The sequence below is a fragment of the Danio rerio genome, chromosome 17, assembly GCF_049306965.1.
Source record: "Danio rerio strain Tuebingen ecotype United States chromosome 17, GRCz12tu, whole genome shotgun sequence".
NCBI lineage: Eukaryota > Metazoa > Chordata > Actinopteri > Cypriniformes > Danionidae > Danio > Danio rerio.
In genome coordinates this window covers 33,639,316-33,660,844 of record NC_133192.1, presented here as the reverse complement: position 1 = coordinate 33,660,844, position 21,529 = coordinate 33,639,316, and positions in this window count along the sequence as shown.

Sequence of the window (21,529 nt, the reverse complement as noted above, 5' to 3'; positions counted from 1 at the left end):
ATTTGGCATTTGGCAGACAAATGTTTTAAAGTTGTTCTTCACTATCTTAATAAAATATTGAGTTTCATTATATTAACAAGTTTTTATTTCTTTAAGATATTGTGAAAATGGTTTCACGCTGACTTTTTCTTTGACTTCATATTGCCTGATTTAGAAACGATGTGTATTTAAACTGCATTATATTCATCTTTGAAGAAAAAAGACCAAATCCAGACACAGACAGAGTGTGGTGTGATTGACTGCAACCTTTGTAAGGCAGGTGATTCACAGCCAAAGGGCCAAAAACAATTAGCAGACCTGAACTATTTAGTCCCATTATTGAGGTCATTGTGCCTCAACAGCCCAAAGTACAAATATAAAGCATGTTAGTCAAAGACATTTTTCCTCATTTTATATAATGGTATTGAACTAAAAAAATATATGAGAGATTGAATGTGATGAAAGGATTTTTGAAGGCAGAAGATAACAGTAATATGATTGTCATATTATATTGTCGATATTATATTGTCGATATAGAACTACAAATCTACCATTATATGGACTACAGATCCAGTCATACACAACTCACACGCACCTGTTCCGGATTCCGCTGATTACACACACACAGCTGAAGGATTTTTGAGGACTGATTACAAGAACTATTTTTACAGTGCACAAACAAATATCAATGCTGAGTCTTGTTTACCTGTTACTGTGAACATTGTGTTTCTCTTGCCTTGTTTGCCGTATTTTTCATTTTAGGTGGTTTGTTTAATGTGTTTTATGCCTGGTAAAATAATTTCTAATTGCCTCTTTAGTGATTTTTCAACTAATTGCAATGTCTTATCCACATAGGTGGATTTACTGTAGAGGATTTTGCAACAAAAAGTCCAAGTGGATTTAGCTGGTTTTGATGCAAAAGAAAATCTACCTTCACTCAAAAAAAAAAAAAATAGTTTTTGCCCAATTAAAATTAGCTGAAACAACACAATTCTAGAGATTACATTTGGACAACTTACATTTTTATGTTCAATCCACATAGATTTGTTACAAGTGTAAGGTAAACTTAATCAATTTGTGTTGGGATAACATGAATAAATTGTGTGGAACCCTGTATTTTTTAAAGTGTTGTTAAAAACCAAATTATTGTATAAAGTGTTTTTTTTTTTAAAGTTATTTTATTTACTAGCTAATAACCTTATTATTAACTATAAAATGAAACTTCTGATCTTAACCAGAGGAGCCTGATATTATATGCTCATTTACAAAAAAAGGTCTTATGGACTTAGAAGGTTTTTCATCTAAACTCTTCATATATTTTGCTATTGCTTGACTTTTCATAAATAGTTAAATGATGTTTGTAATTTTTAAAAAGTATGAATGAGACAATACCAAAATAATTCTGAAATAGTATTATCCTATATCTACAGCAAGTGACAGACACTTTTCAGGCAGTTACAGAAACTTTGCCTTTGGCAAAAGGTTTCTTCCTTGGGGGGGTTCCACAAGGTTCTGTCCTTGCTCCAACTCTGTTTACTATGCTTCCATTGGGAGAGAATGTTAGGAAGCAGGGGGTGTTGTGCATATTTATTGACTCTATTCATTACACCTAGAACATAGGGATTAAAAACAGAAAGCTAAATCATTCCACTGGATCAGATGGAAAATAAAATGTGAAAAATCTTATTTTGCCTTTATCCATCAGGTGTGCCAAGTCTCTGCTAGTGTTCAGGAATTTGCTGACAGCACATTTAGTAGTGCCAGTCAATAACAGTTCTAAACAATTTTGTGTGGTGGTTTATATGGAAATGATGCGTTTTGTATGCATAAAGCAAACATAGTAATATTAACATATAAATATTATTTCTCAGAACAGCTGCCATCTTTATAGTATTAAAAGTATTTAGATTTACAATGCAAGAACATTATGAAATGCAACATTTGCAAAAAAATAAAATAAATAAATAAAAATCTTTGTATTGGCTTCCTCTTAAAAACTCTGATTTGGGTAGCAATTAAACAACTACATAATCTTCATGTTTTTTTCTAAAAACAGAGAAACAATTCAGCCAAACATTTGTTGCATGTGTGGTGGGATAAAAACACTCCCATGTATTCAGATGGTAATAAAATCACTGACTTGCCCCAGTTGAAATTACCATTCATACTCATGAGAAACAATTACCATCCAAAACAGGCTTAATTTTGAGTTGGACAGTACATGCAAGCTCTTTTTTCCCCCAGAAGATAATATTCCACCTTTACCTGGCTGGACCACACAAGCATTCAGCGTCATAAGCGCATCTTCATTAACATATTATCTCCTCTACGAGATCTTGGTTCCTCCTGTCCTATACTGGCAGAGTGTAGAAGACTCTAAAAGCTGATTATCTGCACTTTACAAAGGTGATGTTTGGTGATTCCCTTGAGACTTCATTAAAAACACATTGGTAATTACCTCAGCAGACACCATTCAGGCCACATGCGTCCACATACACACCAGTGCCGTAATTAACTCATGCGTTTAGACTCTCTCTGCGCTGAGCTCTTTGATTTATGCCGTTTGACTCATGACCTAAATCCAAAAATGGCTGCTTTATTTAGCAAATCTGCAGTCAAAGTTTTTTTTTTTTTTTTAAATCGGCAGTCCTTTTCCTCAAAGGACAATAGGATAAAGTTGGAAGAACTGTGCTAAGATCTGAATATTTCTCTTTTGATGAATGTGTTTACAGCTGTAGTGCACAATATTTTTTAAAACGTTCATTGTTATTATTAAATATTGCAAATAATTTTAGCATATGAGACCACATCTAGCATTTTACTGCTCATGCAGCTAATTTATCAATAGATAAATGAAAAAATAATTAGGTAAAACATTTTTTTGAGTTTTATTTATTTATTTTCACCCTCTAGCCATTTTAATTACATTTACATTATCAAACCAAAATTAACCACCTGGAAATAATGCGTCCAATTTCTTAATCACAACTCTTTGTAATCCAATATAAATAGTTTGGATCAAAAACAGCATAAAACAATGAAGGGGGAGAGAATATCTGCACACTTGTGTTCTTTTGCCTTTACATTTATTCATTTAGCAGACAGTTTTACCCAAAGCAATTTATAAATGAGAAATACATCAAGTGATTCATCATTAAGATGAAAACGTGTGCATATGTGTGTGTGTGTGTGTGTGTGTGGGCATCTTTGATGAGCAATGCATAATTTATCCTTCAAAAACTGCTTAATCTTAATTTCTGTTTCATGCCAACTTCAACTTACATACAAATTTCATACATTCATTCAATTTTCCTACATCTAGGCACATGCATAAATACAGCTATTACACATTAACAAGATCTCATAATGGACCACAACCAAATAAAAACATATCAGTTGAAGTACTATTCATGTTGTGTTTGTGTGGCAGGGTTGATTTGATTCAATAATTCTTCCAGACTTCCAATCAGGGCAGTGCAGGCTCTCAGATAGGCAGGGTTCAAAAAGAACACATCGTCAAATAACAATAAATGAGTAAAACAGATAGTTTGAGAAATTATGCTATTTTAAATGTTTATCTTTAACTATCCCAAGAAAAAACATTTGGATTGTATTTCCTAACTCCTATACTACTTAACTCACTATAAAAATATAATAATAATAATAATATCTTACATTTATATAGCGCTTTTCTGGGCACTCAAAGTATTTTACACATAGGGGGGAATCTCCTTATCCACCACGGGTGAGCAGCATCCACCTGCTGCTCCTGCTGGATGACACGACACAACATTTTGCACCAGACTGCACACCACACACCAGCTGATTGGTGGAGAGGAGACAGAGTAATAAAGCCAATTATGATATGGGGAGAGTTAGGAGGTCATGATGGACAAATTTGGCCAGGATGCCGAGGTGAAGCCCCTAATCTTTTGAAAGGACATCCTGGGATTTTAAATGACCACAGAGAGCCAAGATCTCAGTTTAACGTCTCATCCAAAAGACATTCACTGATCAGTATAGAGTCCCCGTCACTATACTGGGGCACTAGGACCCACACAGACCACAGGTTTGGCACCACCTGCTGGCCTCACTAACACCACTTCTGGCAGCAACCCAGCTTTCCCATGTGGTCTTCCATCCAGGTACTGACTAGGTGCAGCCCTGCATAGCTTCAGTGAGCAACCATGTAAGAGTTGCAGAGAGCTAGCTGCCAGCTATAACACACTAAATACATTTTTATTGTCAACACATTCAAAAGAAGGTAATGATTCGCACTCAATTGCTTCATACTGTTTTTATTTTTACTTTTTCTTACATTTTATGGGTGATAACAGACAAACAGACGTTTCGGCACAAAGCCTTCCTCAGTGTGTGACACATTCTCCAACTCCACCCTTTTATTCCATAGTCAATCACAATGTGCAATTAGTTAAACCGTCACTCTCATTTCATTATCAATTAATCACACAATAACTTATAATCTTCACAGCAATTGTATTGTCAACACATCCCATAATTTCTAAAATATTAACCTCTACCAAATGGTTGATATATGGGTTTATGGTAAAAGTACCGGGCTTAATACATATACAGTACTATGAAAAATCTGAAAATATGAAGTGTAAGACCAAATTATTTTAAATATATATTCCAAAGAAAACATTTCTGAATCACCTTCTTTTAAAGTAATAAAAAAATCATGAGTCATTAAAAAAATTTTTAGATTCTCATTAAACATGATTTTTATTTTTTTTATTTTTCACAATCAAACCAAAATCAAGTGTAGAAGTGCAACAGGATTATGTTTGCTTGATTTTTTCATTTGATTTATTTGTAAACCAACAATGCTGTGTGTAGGCCATTAGTTAAAACAGTCATTCTTTAAATGACTTTATCACTCATTATTTAAAACAATTAAAACATGGTCAACTGTTTGGTAGAAGGGCAATCAAGGGGATATTATGAGAAAATGAAAGTGATTTTTAACCTTGATGACTATCAGCTTATTGCAGAAGACCTCTAAAACAAAAGAAAGAACATTTTAAATGGCATATTGGGGACATTTTTGGAATTATAGTTGGTTCTAGTTTTAGTTAACAGCAAACACTGCTTTGTAATCCTTCAAGGAATATTTCACCCAAAAATAAAATATATTTTAAATGCATTTATCCTCAGGGCAACCAAGATTTAGGTGACTGTTTTTTCTTCAGTAGAACAAAAACACAAAAAGTGTGGTCTTTGGTAATTAATAAAATGCAAATCAATGGTTACTGGCACTTTATACGACCTTATGAAGCAAAAAATTGGTCTGCTTGAGAAACTAAACATTATTTACAACATTCCCATATAACATACAATCTTCTCATGAAATATTGAGTATAAAACATTGGGGATGTGTGAAGTCAGTTTTATTGATAGATGGTATGCACTCAAAATGCTTATCATCTAAACATAGTGAATGAAAAAAATCTGTTGAGGACCTTAGTGTTATTCTGACATGAAAATTAGGTTAGCATGAAATCCGTTTTATCACCTGCATAAAATTTGGCTTGACTATTTTCATCCAGTTCCCCCCCTCACCCTTCCTTTCATGTCTGTGAATTGAGCAGACACTGAAGGTCAGTGCTGGTGGTATAAGTGAACACAGAGCAAGGTGACGCTCTCCTGCTAACAGCATTCATATTCATTTGCTTTTGTCAGGCACTAATAAGCTAGCGCTGATGCTATGGGGAAGCTCCACGTTGCCCACTGATGAGGATTGATTTACCCCTGAATCATCAAATCAGCCCTCACATCCATTACAGATGGGCGTATTACAATACTTCACCCCCAGATATTTCATGAAGAGGCTTATAAAGCCTCTCCACTTGTGTTTTATAGAGCAGTTGTTAAATCAAGAGAGCTGCCACAGAGACACACACACAAAAGTCATTAAGAGGCAAAGAGCCAATTGTTCATACAGGGGATAAGGGGGTAGGTGTTGCTAATAGTAGAAAGTATTTCTAAATATGTATTTGTATGCAAATTAGCCCCATGTCTTGGTATTTCTCGCTGCTATTTTGTAAATACTGGCCTGCAAATGATCTGCCACAACTTTGCAGTGTGGCTATTGTTGCTTAAAATCTATTTAGAATAATTTTGGATAATTAAATTCAAGCTGGAGAAAAAAGTTACATTTAAATGGAAAACATATCTCTTTTTAAAGACATGTTTCATCTGCTGCTACAGTTGATGTCAGAATTATTAGCCCCCTGTTTGTTTTTTTCTCCAATTTCTGTTTAACAGAGAGAAGATTTTTTTTCAACACAATAGTTTTAATAACTAATTTCTAATACCTGATATATTTGACTTTTGCCATGATGACAGTTCTATACACTTCTATATAGCTTAAAGTGACATTTAAAGACTTAACTAGGTTAACTAGGCAGGTTGGGTAATTAGGTAAGTTATTGTATAATGATGGATTGTTCTGTAGACTATTGAATAATATAATGAATAATATATATATAAAATGATTATTTAAATTAAAATTATTTTATTCTAATCGAAATAAAAGAAATAAGACTTTTTCCAGAGGAAAAAATATTATCAGACATACTGTGAAAATTTCCTTGCTCCATTAAACATCGTTTGGGAAATCTTTTAAAAAAATAAAATGTGGGCTAAAAATTCTGACTTTAAAAGTTGAATTAAAATGCCTAAAAAGTGATAAATACAGTTTATTACTATATGTTTAATAAAACTATACTAAACTGTTCGTTAAATATACTATGTATTGCTTACAATAAAATTTGGACAAATTTAAAGAAACATTTCTTTTTTTAATCTTTTTCTTTTCTTTTTTTTTACTTTTTTTATCTCAAATTACAGATTTTTTAAAAAAAAGTTGCTTGGCCAAATATTGTCCTAACAAACCCCACTGAAGCTAAGCAGGGCTGCGCCCGGTCAGTACCTGGATGGGAGACCACATGGGAAAGCTAGGTTGCTGCCGGAAGTGGTGTTAGTGAGGCCAGCAGGGGGCGCCCAACCTGCGGTCTGTGTGGGTCCTAATGCTCCAGTATAGTGACGGGGACGCTATACTGCTCAGTGAGCGCCGTCTTTCGGATGCGACGTTAAACCGAGGTCCTGACTCTCTGTGGTCGTTAAAAATCCCAGGATGTCCTTCGAAAAGAGTAGGGGTTTAACCCCGGTATCCTGGCCAAATCTGCCCACTGGCCTTTGTCCATCATGGCCTCCTAACCATCCCCATATTCAATTGGCTGCATCACTGTCTCCTCTCCACCAATCAGCTGGTGTGTGGTGTGCGGTCTGGCGCAAAATAGCTGCCGTCACGTCATCCAGGTGGATGCTGCACACTGGTGGTGGATGGGGAGATTCCCCTCACTGTGTAAAGCGCTTTGAGTGCCCAGAAAAGCGCTATATAAATGTAAGGAATTATTAATTAATATTATTATTATTATTACTGTACAACAATGAAACATTTATTAATTTTTAAGCTTATAGATAATGTATAAAATCTTTCTCTCTCTCTCTCTGGTTTAGGGTTACACTGAAATATATATATATATATATATATATATATATATATATATATATATATATATATATATATATATATATATATATATATATATATATATATATATATATATATATATATATATATATATATGGCGACGCAGTGGCGCAGTGGGAAGCATGTTCGCTTCACAGTAAGAAGGTCGCTGGTTCGATCCTTGGCTCAGTTGGCGTTTCTGTGTGGAGTTTGCATGTTCTCCCTGTGTTCGCGTGGGTTTCCTCTGGGTCCTCCATTTTCCCCCACAGTCCAAAGACATGTGGTACAGGTGAATTGCGTAGGCTAAATTGTCCGTAGTGTGTGTGTGTATGTTGCCCAGAGATGGGTTGCAGCTGGAATGGCATCTGCTTTGTAAAAACTTGCTGGACAAGTTGGCGGTTCATTCCGCTGTGGCGACCTGGGATTAATAAAGGGACTTAGCCAACAAGAAAATGAATGAATGAATGAATATATATATATATATATATATATATATATATATATATATATATATATATATATATATATATATATATATATATATATATATATATATATATGCACACACACATACATACAAGAAAACTGTAATAAATGTATCACAACTGATTTTTGAACGTCAGAAATATATTTGTTGTCATTGATATGGGCTTTAATATTGACATTGCCCATGTTCTCTCAATCTGTAAGTGTAAAAATTTTATTGACTATCCACAAAGCCTTGAACAGCTAAGCTCCCCGGTGTTTGAGGGAGCTCCTGGTGTATTACAGTCTCTCACGTCCGCGATGCTTAATTAATTCTGGACAATTGATTATTCCCAGAATATCAAAATGCGCTGTAGGCGGTAGATCTTTCTCCTATCTGGCACCTAAACTCTGGAACAGCCTTTCTAGCACAGTTCCAGAGCAAGGCAGACACACTCTGTCAGTTTAAAACTAGATTAAAGACACATCTCTTTGCACTAGCATACACAAACAACACAAATGCTTTTGAAATCCAAATCCTCTAAAAGAATGTTAGTCTGCATTAATTACAACAACCAGAGCCAGGAACATTTTCCAAAATACATTATAATTTGACATCTACGCTTATGTTAGTCTGTTTTTCATCATCCCAAGGTCTCCATAATCCCAAACCAGGCTGTATCCTGAGCAGATGCTGTGGAGGTTGTGGAGAAGTGGAGAGCATGAGACTGATCCCTCAAAGACTACATTGACACGAGTCTCTGCATTGACCCTGTGGGCCAGTCTGAACACCCATTGGTGAACTACTCACACCTGCAGCTTTCCCATAATGGATGTCCAGTGTTCTCCAGCATCGAGTCTGCAGCTCTGCACAAGAAGTTTGGCCAGAAGAGAAATGGTCATGCCCTACTGAGCCTGCTTTCTCTCGTTGATTTTTTCCTTCACTTTCGTCAATTGTTGAAGTTTTGTTCCTTGCCAGTGGCTTGCTTGGTTTCGGGACTTGTGGAGCTGCGCATCAATGGACTTGCTCTTCAGTGGTTGCTTTTAGCAAACTTTTAGCAAAATTAAACCACACTGAACTGAACTAAACTGAACTTCAACTCTGAAAACTGGACTGACTCAGTTTCCAAGAAAAGAAGATCTTTTATATTTTCTCCTGTCAAAACGGTTAAACGACTTTTTGATCATCATTACCGAAACAGGTAGTTTTCTACATTTACATAATTGTTAGATTTACACATTTTTATGAAAATGAACCTTTTTAAAGTCTAATTATATGCACTGAGTAAAATTTTGCTAAATCATGACAGCTTCCCTATTATTTGCAAAACATCATCCTCATCCTTTGCAACTCTATTCGCATATACAGCAACCATTTAAGGACAGTTGCGATAGAGAGAAAATGTATTGTTTGCTTTTCAATGCATGTTCATAATCTACAACTTTTTAAAAATACATCAGATTGTATCTAAATGTTTTCAATAGACGAATTACCAGTTTGTAAACATTCAGGATGCGAGCGCAGTGAGGTTGCAGACGAAAAAAAAAAACGGGAAAGCTAGCATTTACAGCGAGGGAATTACATCCAATGCGGTACAGAGTATGTTAAAGGGCCATGAAACCCCCTCGTTTCAGCAGGGTGTTTTCACACCTCTACTTTGGAAAAAGTCAGAAAAGTGGGCGTGTCCAGCTCTGTTTAGGGGGGAGTGTCGGAGGAACTAAAGTGGGATGGTGTGGGAGTGTCTATTTGGGCACACGCGAGTTTCAGAGTCAAAATACACACCCACACAGACAGGAGAAATGTGAAATGAGAAGTGTTTAACCTACATGGACATCTGTAGTCGAATTATTTGCCAAATTATTAAATGTTGGACTTTAACTGCAGTTTGGCTCTTTCATTCAGGGAATTCATTCATGCCTCTCGCGACAAACGAGATATTTGATTCGAGGAACTGCTGCAAGCGTGTATTTTTCATGCAATGTTTGATACCGCACGGCGAATGAGAGAAAAAAAACTCCGCATTTCCCAGAAACTTAGATGCACACGGCAGGTAGCGTCAGAAAGCCGCGTGTTATTCCGGTCACAAAATGCGGTGCTAACATTTCTGCACTCAGTGCAATAGTTAACTTAATTCGATACAAACTGAATAAACAAAGAGCACTGGTCGCTCACTTACCAAATCTGTAGAGACAGGACAATCACCAGCAACTAGAGCCGCGTCATTATGAAGAGGAGACTAACGTTACAAGCGAATACAGATTTCAGCGTTTGCAGATGAGAACAGCTCTCAGGTAAACAATGTTCCTCCTTAGACACGTAAGTTATTGTTGTCGAGCGTCGCGTACACCGTTAATCCACACGTGAGTCTGAGCTCTCACAGAGAGAAAATGAAAACGAAACTTAATGGCAGCAAACTATAAAACAACACTTCACGCTTGTTTTGCCAACACAACGTGGCGTCTCTGTGGCGTTAACACGGTGACGCTAATGAATATTAATGAAGTTGCGCAATAGAGCGCGCTGATTGGTTTGACCCAAGCCTTACTCATGCATTAATGCAACACACTGTAAGACGTAATAAGACTCACTCTGGCACAGACGCCCAGTCTGCACGCTGGAATACACGCTATTATCTCATGACTGTGACGCAGCTTCAAAAATTCGTTTCAAACAGGAAGTACAAATTTGCTTGAAATAACGCAAAAACAACCAATTTACGCTTTTTAGTGAAATATAGGTGTCCTAATAGTGTTTTTAGCAGTGTGGGACACATATACGACTGTCAACAGCTCAAAAAATGTGTTTTGGTGTTTCGTGACCCTTTAAGTTATATTGATTTCATATTATATATATATTTTGTTCATAAGGTTTTCAGCGTATTATAACAGCTTGACACCCAATGATAAGCAAATTTATTTGGCAAAATTAACATTAAAGTGAGCAGCGTATGTCTGACAAGTCCATTTGCGATTAGCACCCTCCTGACAGATATTGGATAGGATGAAATGGCAAAGTTTCCAGCCTGAAATACTAGTATAATTTCATATAGTTGAACTAGTATAAGTTCATATAGTTATGTTGCACTATCTCATTGAAACTACAAGTTATTTTACAAGAGAAGTTAAAGGCCTACAAGTCTTTGAATGGCAACAATTTTGTTCTGTGTGGTCATGTGCAAGAAATATTGTTCCATGATTATTAGATTCAAAACTTTTTAGGGCTAAAAACCGAGGTTCTGCCAAGCCAAAGACAAGGAAAGAAGACAGAACTGTACAAGGCCAGAGTAATCATCAACAAGCACAATAATGTCTTAAAATATCTTTTGACAGCGAACTGCTCCTGTATGGCAGGGTATGTGATCATTGCTGCAATCAAAAACAAGTTGTGTATGATTCAGCATCGTGTGAACTCACCTGATCTGAAATGAGAACTGCAGAGTAGATCATTTTTAATGAAGTCCTCACTCCATTCAGCTCTTATGATGACTGTAAGGCAAAGACTTCTGCAGTTGGCATTAAAAGCAGTGTGGTGTATGGTAAAGTTAAAGTTTCCAATTTTCTGACTCAAATTTGCCATCCTACCGCACAACACAACATGTTTGCTATTCCAACCGGTCTTTTTTTGCAACCGGTATGTGTGGTTGGTTGGTAACATAGGTTGGTAATTTCCCTATTGTGTAAGGTGTTTTTATTGAGAAAAAATTTAAATAAAAAACCCTATTAATTTAAATTTAAACATTATTTCAGAATTTCAAGTAACTTTACATGACTGTTAATAATCTCTTTTTTAAAAATGTCAAAGTGAATTAGCTTTTTGTAACATTTTAAAAAAATTCATGTTTGAATTTTATTCGTGAGAATCACCCTTTTACACACATCTGGCGATTGGCAAGTAGTCATATTGGGTCTGCCAGTGTGCAAATACGTGGCGAGAACTCTCTTACAGTTAATTTGAAAAGTGCACACAGAGGCCTTGCTTAAAGTTGCTTCATTAAACTAATGCTCTGTTAATTAATGCTAACATGGGTTATTGAATAGGTTGTGCTGAAAGTCTCTGAATGTGACATGCCTTATCCCATTGTTGTGCTGACATCAGTGAGTGTGTAATTTTCTGTGGTAGCGGTTTCAGCCTATTGCGATAAGCCAAGAGATACAGCAATTTGATAAAGTGAAATAAGATAATGCATGAGGAAAATCTGATAAGCTTGTTTGATAAGCTAATAGCTTGTTTAATCTAGGCTGCATATCATAAGTTAGACTAATAGAACTGCACTTTTCAGTCTGTTCACTCCGTGTTCTCAATCGAGCACTGACAAAAAAGTGGCCAGATTCGTTGATGGAAACAGTGTGCGGGCTGAGCGTGCTGTTGCTCCAGTTGTTGCTAATTTTGAAAGCCCGTCTAGACTAAAAAGAGACCAGCTGGCAACTTTGAAATGGTTTATGAATGAAAAAGACTAGCTGCTGCTGTTTTCCCGTGGTTGAGAGAAGAGTTTGATGTAGCAGGTGGTGCTCTTGATTCTGCAGGAACAGTAGCTGGTGGATCTCTTGTCATTTCGTGATGACCAGAAATACAGAGACTGCAGGCTCCCCGAAATTGATCCAATATGTAACCTCGGACACCCCTTTTACGCGCTGCAGTCTGGAATTAATTGGACTGGAAAGACTTTGACTGAGTCAGTGTGATATAAGGCAATCCATTTTAAGAAAGAGTCATAGCATGCTCTTGTTGGGATTATATATTTTAAATCATAATCTTGGTGATTGTAGATTTATGTCAGTTAATATATATCGCACTAGTAAAAATGGACTTAAAGGTAAAATTCACCTGAAAATGTCAATTTACTGGTATTTTTCCCAACCCTCAGAATATCCAAAATGCAAGTGAATGTTTTTTATTTTATTATATTCAGTAGATTTTAGCTAAAACTGTAGTATTTAGTAAACAGTCAGTGTCACCATGAGTGCCAAAACACACACAGGTAAAGCAAATTGAATGTCTGGGCTTCCTGATGAAACTATAAGGTTTAATGAAGTGAAACAATTGGTCTGTGCAAGAATGTGGTAGTAATTGGATATTATTTACAACATTATTCTATTTCTGTCATGACAACTGTCTTAGAGATTTAGTATGGTAAAGAATTTGTGGTCCCACTTTATATTAAGTGGCCTTAACTAATATGTACTTGCATTGAAATTAAAAAAAATGTTGTACTTATTGTGTAAATACATCTGTTTACATTGTACTCATGATTGATTAAATACCTGCATGTAAATACATCTGTAATAATTGCTGTTATTACATTTATAATTACACAGTTGACCCTTCTTCACACATTAACCCACCCTTAAACCAACCCATACCACCAAACCAGTCCCTAACCCCACCCATATCTCAACTTAACAGCACAAAAAGCGTTCTGCAATATGTAAGTACATGATGTAAGTACATAGTAGTTAAGGACACTTCATTTAAAGTGGGACTGACTTTGTAGATGGCAGTGGTCTTGGTGATACAGATCTGCTACACCACTGCTGCTTTGATTATTGGTGCAGAGCAAGTACCAAAGCCTCAAAATTAATTCAGTTAAACTGGTACCTGTTGAGAACCCTTGTGCTAGACTATGTGTACCTTAGCTACCGTGATGAATTGCTTAACACGAGTGGAACCCAAGCTACACATATGTATTGTGAGCTGTTTATCAATGAACCAGATGCTCAGAAGTCTAAATTCCTCTAAAGAGAGAGATGGTACGACAACAGTGAAGGATTGGGACACGGTGGTAAGGTCCTTGCATTTTTGTATTACTGACAAATAATTTTAGGTCAGGGCAGCTGATGTTTTCAAAAGTTAAGTGAGCAAGAAAAAGCAAAAGGAAATAAAGATTGTTGTTGTTGTTGTTTTGTTTAGTATTTTTCTGTACATTTATACATTTTCTTGTCAGCTTAGTCCCTTTATTAATCCGGGGTCGCCACAGCAGAATGAACCCCCAACTTATCCAGCACGTTTTTATGCAGCGGATGCCCTTCCAGCCACAACCCATCTCTGGGAAACATCCACACACAGAAGAACCCGAAGAAGAGACCCGGGGGAGAACCCGGAGGAAACCCACACAAACGCAGGGAGAACATGCAAACTCCACACAGAAACACCAACTGAGCCGCAGTTCGAACCAGCGACCCAGCTACCTTCTTGCTGTAAGGCGACAGCACTTCCTACTGCGCCACTGCATCGCCCGGATTGTCCAATTTACCAATACATTTTTCTCTTACATTGTAATATTTTTCCCCAACATTGCACTTGTTACTGTATTTTCTGTTGGAAAATACAGTCTTGATAGACAAAAGAATCCTCAAAATCTTCATTTTCAATCAGTAATTTGGATATTATACTATATATATACTTATACACTTACACTTATATATACTTATACTATATATTATACTTATACAAAACATAAAACCACAAAATATAAATCCTAGCAGGATGTTCTTTAGTTTACATGAATATAAGTAAAGCACCTTTGCGTGTGTTTGTGAGTTTTTTGAGATGTTCAAAAAAGCCCTGCATAAACAATCTTATAAATCATGCATATAGTTGTTTCCTGAAGTTTTTGTCATGTCTGGTTTGGGATGATGTTCAAAACAAAAGTTCAGTTCAACAGAGGACCTTTTTGTAGATAGCTGTATGAGCTGCCTCTTTACAGCACAACATGCACACATTATTATAAACCCAAATTAAACCTAAAAGTGTGCAGTTTACATTCTATTGTAATCCTACTGTAGCACCATTACAAAAACATGTGAAAATGATGACAAAAAATCATGTTTTAAAGCAGATTTGGGTCAAGTTCAGCTTTCATATATCATGAAAAACAAATGCATAAGCAACCAAGCTGAAATGGCACACATATGATTGTAGCATTACTTATCCCTTTTTCAGTGATTTGAATGATTATTTATGACCAGGCTTTTTGAGCTGGACGTGAATTTATGCATTCGATGCACTGTATAACCTCCTGTAATCATAAATTACAACTTGATCCGATATTGAGATGTATGGCCACTTCTGACTCAGAGACCTCCACAGGCCACAGACATTATTCTCAACTGGAAACTGTTTGAATGCTAATACTGATGCTGCTTTGAAAGCTAGTGGGAGTGGGTTTCTGAAGTGGAAACCAGGCGCATTTTGTGGTACAATCAGTATATTATTGAAATCTCACAGTTATGTAAAAGTGGGTGTAATTGCAGTTTTGTATTTTGGAGCATGATGAATTTCCTGTGGTATATAATATTCTATAAATTATAATAAAATAATATCTGACAAGTGTTTTTTTTACATACAGTATATTTGGAAAAAGCATGTGTAAGTAATATGAAACGTTCAGATATCTTTTGCGAGTTCATTTATTTGGGATGCAGCCGCATAGAGCACATAAAGAGACACGGCAGTGATGCTATAGATTGTGGCTGTTTAAAGCGGTTTGACTGATAAAAATGTATTTGTAGCTAAATTGTTAGCTGTGCCAAACAGAATTTCTCATTGTTTACAGTCTCTTTTATGTCCTCGCTACAACATACTGTTAATAGATCCAACATGCAATAAATCAATTTTAAAAAATAAAAATACTTACTGGTCTTACAGCTTCATCTGTCGCCAAATCGCCAAATCCAACACTGATCTATGAGAGATACTGTAAGCTGTCTTTTGTCAAATGCTAGCTATATCTTTATTATAATTCTCTGAAACATAATTAAAATGAAATTGTAAGCACTTCACTCTTTGTGTTGTGTCCTTTGAAAGCCCAAATACAAAAACAGAAGAAGCTCTATGGAAATTGCAGCATTTGGACAACATTTTAGCTGTCACTGCTATAACATTACAGTGCCTCTGGTCCCTCAGTCCCTTCCCTGCACAGAATGCATGCGAATGGTGAATGTGTGTAACCTGAAGCGCTTCGGATCTCACTAATCTGAATGTATTTTTTAGTTTTTTTGAAGTCATATGCAAAAAAATTGCAGGTTAAATATGTACATAACTTAGATTTGATTGTAACTTTAACTTAAAAATTAAGCTGCTTTGAAACAATAATTATTGTAATACAAACGTTTGTATACAAATAAACTGTCAAAGCAGCTTAACATAAGTGAAGTTCTGGTAAATTGAAACTGCTTCAGTCCAGTTTTCACAGTTAAGTTCAGTTTAGTTCAGCTCAGTGTAATGTAAATGTCACTGCTGAAAGCCAAAACACTGAACATTGAAGAAAAACTCTAACAATGTGCTGCTCCACAAGTCCTAAACCAAACAACCCAGTGGTAACAGTGGTGTGGAACAAACTTCATCAATTGACGACAGTGAAAGAAATGAACTTTGAGAAATACCAGGCTCAGCTAGGCATGACCTGTTCTCCTCTGGCCAAATGTCTTGTGCAGAGCTGCAGTTTAGGCACCGGATGCTTGACATTGCTGGACGTCCGTTGTGAAGAAGCTGCAGGTGTGTAGGTTATCATTGGGTGTTCAGGCAACCCCACAAGATCAATGCGAAGACTTGTCTGTCACTAGGGTCTTTCAGAAATTAGTCTCACACTCTCCACTCATCTATGACCACCACAGCATCCTTTCAGGATACAGATAGAATTGGACTAACAGAAATATAGAAATAGACTTACAGACTACAAGCGTGGATGCTGCTTAAATTATAATGTGTATTTGGGAAGTGTTCTCAGCTCCAGTTGCCCTATTTAATTCAGCCTAACAATTCTTTAGAGGATTTGGATTTCAAAAGTTATGCATTTGTGTTTTATTTCTTTGCTAATGCAAAGAGATCTCTAGTACGTCGGGCCTTTAGTCTAGCTTTCTTGCATTTTTCCAGTCCTAAGTGCACTTACATGTATTGGAATCAAACTAATTCTGAAAATTTGGCCCCATTTACACTGTCAGGTCTTGATGTTCAATGACGATTTGTTTTCTATATATCTGATTTTTTTTCCCCTGTCTGTTTACACGTTCGTTTAATTGTGACCAATATCTGATCCATGTGTTTATACTTGCATACAATTTACGATGTCGCACATGCCACACTAGCCACGATGGAAAAAAATGTTTTGAGTTTTGCGAAATATGCAAAGTTCGTTTAACTTTTAAATGATTTTGAGGAGAAGGAAAAGGGCCATTATCACAGCTTGCGCCTATGGTTTATTTATAGTGTCCTCCACTGACTCATCTCCCCTCTGGGCAAGAAGGCAGGTAACTTCTGCTGTCGACCACTGACCATTTTCCTCCTCCATGTTTCCTCTGTTGTTTACCAAGTTGGCGTCTCCACACACGCTGTTCCTTCTACGTCACTAAACTAATTTATATCTGATTTATGTCCACATATGAAGGAGGCCTGAAACTGATCTCTGAATATCAGAATGCATGCGTTTTTTTTTTTTCGTGTTTACACGCTCTTAGAACAGATCCGATCTGTGTCACATAGGAGCAAAAATTCGGAATTGGGTCACATTTAACTGGCAGTGGGCCTCACACATCTCTTTAATGCATTAACAACATGGTCTCAGTCTATTTTGTCCATTCCCTTTCTGTGGCATCATCCTGAAATGTCTCAGGAAAGCATCTCCTTTTATATGTTAGTATGATTCAATGAGAGAAGAGAAAAGCTTTCTTATTACAAGTTTTTTGTGTGCACCCGTGTTGATATCTCTAAGGGGCATCCAGTCGACTGTATCTGAAGATGTTATGGCACAGGCTTTTTTGATTGACACCTCTAACAAAGGTGAGCAGGTGCAAAGAGGTGCAGATCTCACCACAACCCTATACAATGTATGTGTGTTTCTGTGTGTGCGCGAGAGAGAGAGGAAGAGAGAAGTGTTCACATTTTCACCCTGTCTTCTTTTAAATTCCATCTTCATCTCAGTCGTCCTCCTGCTACAGTCTGGCACACGGCGTTCATGTAAAACACTTCTGGATTACTTTAGCATTCTAATGAGGGATGTGTACCTGTCTGCTGCGTTTCAGAGGATTACATAAACCTCTCAATTGGGCATAAGCAAGGCCTTTTTATCTTCAAGCGTCCCAGAACGAGATTGCATCTCGCACATTTCCACTGTCTGGGTCATCAGAATGATGAACCACAACCCTGTGATCTCAGAAGAGAAGCCGCGCCGCATCTAAAATGCTGGCGGTTGCAAGTAATGTGACTGGTTTAATACAGTGTGTGCCTGATACCGTTTAGCGTCACTCCATAAACACTGGAAGTGATGTCACTGCAGGGTTCATGATGCTTATCACTGCTTGCCTGCTGTTCACTGCGAGAGCTGAGGTTTAATGACACAATCAGGAGACTTGTTACATTTACATTTTATGCATTTGCCAGACGCTTTTATCCGAACGGAATTACAGCACATTCAACTTTAGTCTTTTGTAGTTTGTTTTGTTTTTATGTTTGTTGTCATTTAGGGGGGGTTATTTTCTGAAATAGGTTATACCACAATAATAGACTGCTGTGAAAAAATTGCAGGCTCCGCAAAGAGTTTTGGGGGTGGAAAAAAACATCCGGAAAAATAAAAGAAATTGCATTTAGACTGAGCAAAAATTGCTGCCTATCGAAAAGTACATCCTGGTATACTCAGCCAGTAAATGAATTGAGCTTGTGCCATTTTGATTGAATGAAAATACATTCATTATTGGTTTATTAGAATTTCTTGTTAGCTAAAGCTGTTGGTGTTGTTAGCCCGCTTTGAAAGAAAAAGAAAAACATTCACTTATGGCATCTTTCATTGGATACGTTGCACTTGTCAGGGTCTGGTGGTGGTTAGGAATAGGTGAAAATAAAATGTTTCTACAACCCTCAATTTTCATCTGCTGTTTTTCTTCATTTTAGAATAGGTCACAGGCCAAATGCATCACCCTCTTCAGGCATCTCATCCATTGTATTGTTCAATAAGGGACTGATTAGAGGGACCAATTTAAATGTAATTTTCTGTAGCCACTGAGGTACAAGTGCTGATGATCTGATGATGCTTTATTTATTCATGTATTTACTTGCTTATTTATTTAGTTGTTTTTGTTGCTTAAAATTAAAAATTCCAGACAAATTCTTTAGACATTTATTAAACCATTTAAAAAGTATTTTGACTTATTCAAGACAGAGCTTAAAGAGCCCATATTATACATGAAATAGGGTCATATCTTGGTTGTAAGGGTCTCCAACAACAGTCTAATATGCATGCAAGGTCAAAAAACACTTTCATGGTCTTATAATCTGCATTTATTTTTACCTAATTATCCCAGCGACTCCCGTATGTATCGTCCAGTGATTCATTTGTTCCCAAACCCCTCCTTAGCGCGAAGCTAATCTGCGCTGATTGGACCGATGAAAGTCTGTCGCGATTGGTCGACTGCCTTTAGTCAGAGAGTGAAATGCCCAATAGCTAATCAGCAATATAAAAAGTAATCACAGTTCATGCCAGGTTTTAGCCTGAGAACCCGCCCCGTTTTCTGCCCGCCGCGCCCGATCCCGCTAGAGCGGGGGAGAACACAACCAAAAATCACCCAGCTATACAGTCCAGACAGCCAAGCTGTCTGTATAAACACACACACAGCACCAAGCACACAAAGCTCTCTCTCTCTCTCATACGCGCGCGTGCGCGCTAACACACACACACACACACACACACACACACACACACACACACACACACACACACACACACACACACACACACACACACACACACACACACACACACACACACACACACACACGCACACACACACACACACACACACACGCGCACACACACACACACACACGCGCGCACACACACACACACACACACACACACCAAGCAGTACCAAGCAGACACATAGGCAAAGTTCTCCCTTTCTCATTCGTATCTCATTCTGGATACTTCACTTCACTTAGAGCTGTGTTACACACTACATGGAGGGGAATTTTCAAAAACCCATAATATGGGCTCTTTAAGGGTGCTTTCACGCTAGCACTTTTGGTCTGCACCCGGGTTAGTTAGACGTCAGAGGACAGTATGTTTAGCTAGTGTGAACATGTCTTCTGAACTCAGGTGCGCACCCGTGAACTTTACCTGAGTTCACCTGAAAGAGGTGATCTAGGGTAAGGTTCATACAAACTCTGGTCTGGTGCACTTCTGGTGTGAATGCAATCGTACCAAATAACGGAAGTTATAGCTGTAACAGCCAGAAACAAAACAGCAGCTTGATGACGCAACCGTACATGGGTTCAGAAGAAAAAAAGACAGTGTAAACACAAACCAACCGAGAAGGTGGCAAGTGGGGCCAATCAAACCTAAATATTGTCCAGGCAATTAAACCAAGTGTGAAAGCACCCTAAAAACACACGCACAAATTTTATTTGTAAAGTTTGTTTCACATTAAACATTTAAAATCATAAACAAATGAATTAATAATGAGTTGTTTTAATAAAAAGAGATTCAGAGACTTGAAAATTAACACATTTTATTAAATGTTTTACAGGGCTTCACAGTGGTGCAGTGGGTAGCACCATTGCCTGACAGCAAAAAGGAGGTTGGTTCGAGCCCATGTTTGCGTGAGTTTCCTCCGGGTGCTCCGGTTTCCCCCACAGTCCAAAGACATGCGGTACAGGTGAAATGAATAAGCTAAATTGGCCGTAGTATATGTGTGTGAATGCAAGAGTGTATGGATGTTTCCCAATGTTGGGTTGAAGCTGGAAGAGCATCCACTGCGTAAAACGTATGCTGGATAAGTTGTCGGTTCTTTCCGCTGTGGTGACCCCTGATTTAAAAAAGGGACTAAGAAAAGCCGATTAAATTTTTACACCATTTCTGGCTGAAAACCTGAAAACACTCACTGAAAACCTGACGGCATTGCATAGATGTTTATTTAACTGCGTTCAGTATTTTTCTCAGCAGGCCTACAAGGTTACATGGTCTGAAACAGCCCATCATTTCTTTTATCCTGCTGTTCACCATATAAATCATAAATAAATCTGTCAGATGTAAATCAAGCATGCGTCTCCTACATTTAAGTCTTTTGGCACTCCACTTGGTTGTTTTTGTCTTGAAGAGTCACCTTTAGCATGTGTTAAGCAGGTCAATGCATGGCGCCTGACAGTTTAATGATGGTGAAGTTATAACCTCGCTGACAGTGACACATATCTACACCCCAGTGGATAGGACTGACAAGTGAAATATTGAGACAGTAAAACAGAAGGGGGGGAAAATGTATTGAATCTGTAACAGAACAGCAAAACAGGTAGGCAGACAGACGGTTAAGGAAAAAAAAGAAATGAACATCAGAATAAACTTTGTTTCTGTGGTCTAAGCAGCAGGAAAAACATCTTTAGTTTTTCCTATACAGTATTAACCTGACTTTGACAATTCTTTAATAGGGTGATTCACAAACAGCATGCATCTAGATGCAAAAAACAAAAAAGAAAAAAAGAAGAAAAAAAGAAAAAGAGTTTGTTTTACCACAAAAAATGTGGTACAAATTATTAAACAACAAACT